This window comes from Ruditapes philippinarum, unplaced genomic scaffold (assembly GCF_026571515.1).
Source record: "Ruditapes philippinarum isolate M1 unplaced genomic scaffold, ASM2657151v2 ctg15111_1_1_1_1, whole genome shotgun sequence".
In the NCBI taxonomy this organism is placed as follows: Eukaryota; Metazoa; Mollusca; class Bivalvia; order Venerida; family Veneridae; genus Ruditapes; species Ruditapes philippinarum.
The window spans coordinates 14,373-19,598 of NW_026856104.1; the positions used below are offsets into that span (position 1 = coordinate 14,373).

At 33.7% G+C, this 5,226-nt stretch overlaps 1 long non-coding RNA gene across 1 annotated transcript; it reads left to right on the forward strand.

The window, feature by feature from the left end:
- The first annotated feature begins 3,688 nt into the window (after positions 1-3,688).
- On the forward strand, positions 3,689-4,890 carry LOC132745412 (uncharacterized). The gene is made up of 3 exons (XR_009627834.1): positions 3,689-3,823; positions 4,285-4,366; positions 4,533-4,890. It is a non-coding gene; the product is annotated as an uncharacterized LOC132745412 (long non-coding RNA).
- The last annotated feature ends 336 nt before the right edge of the window (positions 4,891-5,226 follow it).

Sequence of the window (5,226 nt, forward strand, 5' to 3'; positions counted from 1 at the left end):
TTTTGTCCTTGTATTTAAAGAAGTCATAAAAAGTTAAATTTGAAATTTCCGTTACGTATTTACCAGTTTCATTATTTACATTGAAATTAATAATTCATTACAAATGGCTTGATGAAATTGTTAATATTTGATTGGTGATATGTTGTGAATGATATTACGCTTATGATACCACGTCCTATGTGACGTGCATAAAAGCTACAAATAATGTTGACTTAATATTAAGAAAAATACAAAGAAATTATGATGTTTACATTAGCATTCCGTGTAATTCTTATGTTAAGGTATGTTTATAATCAAATATACAATATAATTGTTTTTAATTGAAAGATAACCTTTACCTTAGTTGTTTTTATACGAAATATGTGGTTCAATAGTTACAGACAATGTTAAATAAGATGACTTCTGAATTAGTTAAAAAATAGATAAATAATAGTAAATTTTTAATACGCCGACACCCATTAAACATAGAGCAATGTAATAAAAAACTAAACAAGATATGCATTCAATATTTTTTATTCATATTTCACATATATCAAAAAAACGAATTTTCACTGGTATAAAGTTATTTTACACACATCAATTTTTAGCATTTTCTGACTGGCATGGATCTTCTTAGTGAGAATCAGTGTGTTATGCATCTGCTATGCTAAATTGTCGGTTTCAAAGTGGGTATTTATTTTAAAAAAATACATTGTCATCGATTTAATAGTGTAAGGCAACGCGTGTTTTACAAATTTATGTGTACCAACAATATTATGAAATCTTGTATGACCAAATTCCTGGCAAAATACATTTCACAGTTATATTCTACTCGAAATTTGCTTAGAATCACTTTTACTTTTGTGTATTTGTAATAAATGTAAAAGTTGATTAAAAGGAATTAAATATAATTAGTTCGGAATTGATTTTTATTAAAATAATTACAATGGAAGTGTTCCTTGACATTAGCCTGTTTCGGAAAGAGTGTGTTTGACGAAAATCAACATTTTGGAGTAAAAAAATCTTGAAACTCAGGAAATGGTTTGCGTAGGGTGTTAAATACCAAGTATGTTGACCTTGAGCCTTAATTAAGACATGGTATCGCCGCCGCTTGCTGCTGGTGAGCGTAATGGACGTTATTTTAAGAAATGGCTTTCTGCAGCATATCCCAAGCATGCTCAATTCGATTTAAATCCGGGAACCTCGCAGGCCAATCCATGCGGACTTTAGTTGCCTCCTCAAGATATCGGTTTGTGATGTGGGCTCTTTGTTCACGGACATTGTCATCCATAAGAATGAAATCAGGGCTTTTCGGAAGTCGTCCACAGCTGAATAAGTGTAACACCAAAGAAATCAATATATGTGGTAATGTTATTGAATCACTACATTGTATACGGTATTTTGGTGCTTTTTTTGGATGAGTCTCTAAATTTCAAAGATCACATTAAAAGAAAGTGTAGAACTGCTATGTTAAACTATTTCAAGATCAAGAGCATTCGAAAGTATCTGACAAAGGGAGCCGCTGAAACACTTGTTTTATCTTTAGTAATATCCCATTTAGATTATTGCAACATCATTCTATACGGCATATCTCAAAATGAATTAGCCAAACTTCAACGTATTCAAAATATGTGTGCCAAACTGGTGTTAGGTCGTTCCAAGTATGATAGTTCTAAACAGGCATTATTCGATCTGCACTGGCTTCCGATTAAAGCACGAATCAGTTTCAAGATACTGACATACATGTATAACTGTTCGGTAGGAAACGCACCACATATTTAATAGAGCTTTTGTCTCATCAAGTGTCAAAACGAACCTTAAAATCATCTGAATCCTCTGTTGGTTGTAATGTTGTTCCTTTTAATAAGAAGAGGACTGTTTCTGACAGAGCTTTTAGCACGATAGGACCAAAATTGTGGAATGAACTACCTATTAATATGAGAAAATGTGAATCTGTTGAAATTTTCAAAAGACAACTGAAATCATTTGACTTTTTTGCACTTTTTTAAGTGACGCTGAAGGCATTGTCTGTTCCTAATTGTTTTGTGCATGTTGTATATTTCTATCAGTTTTTATTATTTTCATTGTACAATAATATAATAAAGTATAGCCCATGTGTTATCATGTTCAGGGGTGCAGGGGTGTAGATTGTTACATGTTGATGGGGATAGACCCAATCACAGTGACCGTCGCACTGCTAGGAGTATTGTGTATGGTAGCACTGGGAGTAGCACATATAAGGTATATAGCTGTACAACGCCATTGAATATGTATTCTATATGTCGAAATAGGCGTTAAATCAAGTTTTCAAGTTTCAAGTTTCAGGGCCGACTGCGCCAGCGTACGTGCGTACATGGACGTCTTAGATTTAATTGATGTGTCTTACTGCCGTCAGTGTACCGTTTTCAAAGATGTGTAGGTTTGTTTTCCCGTCCACACCATGACTGAATTCCCGCCGAAACGGTCGTGTTCTGCAACGCATACTGGAGCTAAGCGTTCATTTTGACTTCTCCAAACACTAGTCCGTCTGTCTGTAAAGTCCACCCAAAACCTTTACTAATCAGTGAAGAGGACCGGGGTCTAATCATTAACTCTCCATGTGATATGAGTATGCGCCCATTGCAAACGCTCTTGAATTCTGGTTGTGTCAAAGGAATGCGAATTACTGGCCTCCGTGACCTCATCCCAGCATCATGCAACCTGTTTCTAACAATTTGTTTACACGCACACCAGTTGCATTCTGGAAGTCGTTACGTAAGGTCGTAGCGTTCGAGAACCGTTGGCGCCTGGCCTGAAGGACAATAAATCAGCCCTGGGCTTCAGTCGTTGAACGTTCCCGACCTCCGGCATGGCCATGAAAGTCATGTCCAGTCGTTTGGAATCGGTGCCACATCCTGGAGACAACGCTCTAGGAAACCCCGACGACATGGGCAACGTGCCTTTATGAAGGGCCAGGCTGGAACAGTCCCATGTTCATCTTATCTTCACTAAGACGACCTAACCTGCCGATTTGCCATAGTTTGTATATATTTCAAACACAGTTTTACAATTAAACGATAGAAGTATTGCTGCTTGAAAGCACATGGCCATAAAACACCAAATTTCCATGGGTATGCTTTTCAACTTGCTTTTTGTGCAAGGAAATATGATTTTAAGATCATGATAATGGACTGAAATGTGCAATGTCAAAAAAGGTGATCCTTGGCAAACTTTGAGTTATTGTACATAAATAGTCATGTCTTTCAGTTCTCGGACGCGATTGCAAAGCACTCGATACTTGTCCTGGTGATGTAAATGCAGAATGTAAAGGTGATAAGTGTGTTTGCAAAGCAGGCTATGCTGCAAAGAATAACGTTTGTACACGAAGTAAATATGACAAAAATATATAACATAGGCAATATGTTTTGCTTTTTCGTTAATTATGTTCTAAACCCATCAAAGTGTGTATATGTCGGTTAACAAAAGCATGTAACTGCAAAAACGTCACATTCTGATGAATAGTCTATTTTTCTTTAAGTTATAACAAGGGTTATTATTGGGAAAAAGAGTTTTATTTGTCTCATTGTTTTGTTCTTATATGAATAAACCTAAAATATATATAACAGATAATAACCTTCATTTTTAGAAATTATGCTGCCTTCTTGGTAATTTTTACGTAAGAACAGCGTGATATATACACTGTAAGTAAATCAATCATTTTCAGACGTCAATGGAATCGATTGCTCATCAGTTTCATCAGCATGTGACGCTATTCAAAATGCAGCGTGTGACGTAACGTCTAAGAAATGTAAATGTAAAACAGGTTTCATCATGAATGTTAACAAATGTGACCCAAAGAATTCTGGTAAAAAGTGTTTATAATTATGTTCTTGTATATCACAATCGGTAATCAGTTAGATTAATAATAAAATTGAAGACTAACATGTGAATATTACTTTTAATTCTCAAACCAGTACGTCTTTAGATCTTTGTTTATAATAATACAAACTTACGTATTGTTCTAATGAGTAAAACTGTTGTCAAGTAAAAACATTTACGCGATTTAACATAGCGTTAGTACTTATATCTACAAACATTTACAATAACTAGTCAAATAGTTAATTATTAATTTTACTTTATATTATAACGGGATAAAATTCAGGTACGTCAGATTTGAATGTTGTTACCGTGTTGGTTGTCATTATTTCACAAGTTTCACCTTGATTTTGAATTTTATACATTTCCTTATACCTTTACAACGACGCCATTTCTATGACAGGCTCATTAAATAATCATTTTATATCATGCATCTTATTTTAATTATAGCTGCCTTGATGAACTTTGGTGTTGTTACGATGGTAATGTCTATTCTGATAGCTTTTATTCTGTAGCGACAATGGAAAATATAGTAAGAACATTTTTGTAACATCATTCGTAAGAGTATATCGTAGCATAGCAGTATGAAGTAGCTGATTTATTTAATATTGATTCACGTATTGCATATTCCATGACTATATCAATGTAAGATTTTTTTAAACAAGACTATTAAATAACAATCATATTCTTTTTTTCAGGTTGTTTTAACAGAAAACTTAGGATCGGACAAGATGGCTTTGTTATATTGTTTTTGTTCTTGTTGCAGTGGTTTATAGTGTGCAAGTGTAAAAAAACACACATGAAAACTTGATTTTAGGATACAAATTGCATACCAGTATCTCTTTTTACGTCCATATTTTTTTAGTATATTAATTGTTTCTTGAAATAAAAATTTATGTTGTTACAAATAAATTAACCTATATTAAATATATAGAACATAAATATCAATAGATTTTTAGAAATACAATAAATTGTTTAGAGGCCAACGACAAAGATGCTACAATAATAAACAAGCGGCATCTCAATATATGTATGTATCCAAATAAAGTTGTTTAACACATTGGTTGTGTTTTACTTATAAATACTGTAGCATACACCTTTAAAGGAAAAGTAAATGATCCTTGGCTCAGATATTTTCTGCGTATGCATTATTGCCCCTTTAATATCACTATGACGTGGACCAAATGTGTAAACATATTATGTTTTCTTCCTGAAAGTTTATAAACTTAAAGTAAGGCTGTTTACATTAAACCACCCGAAGGTGTCTTATTAACCGAACGACTTCGATTGATTTATGGTAAAATGGTTAAAAACTATTCTGTATGGACCACGTAAAAACTTCGGCACATCGAAAAACTCGATACATAAAGTTAGACTGTTGATGGGTTCAGT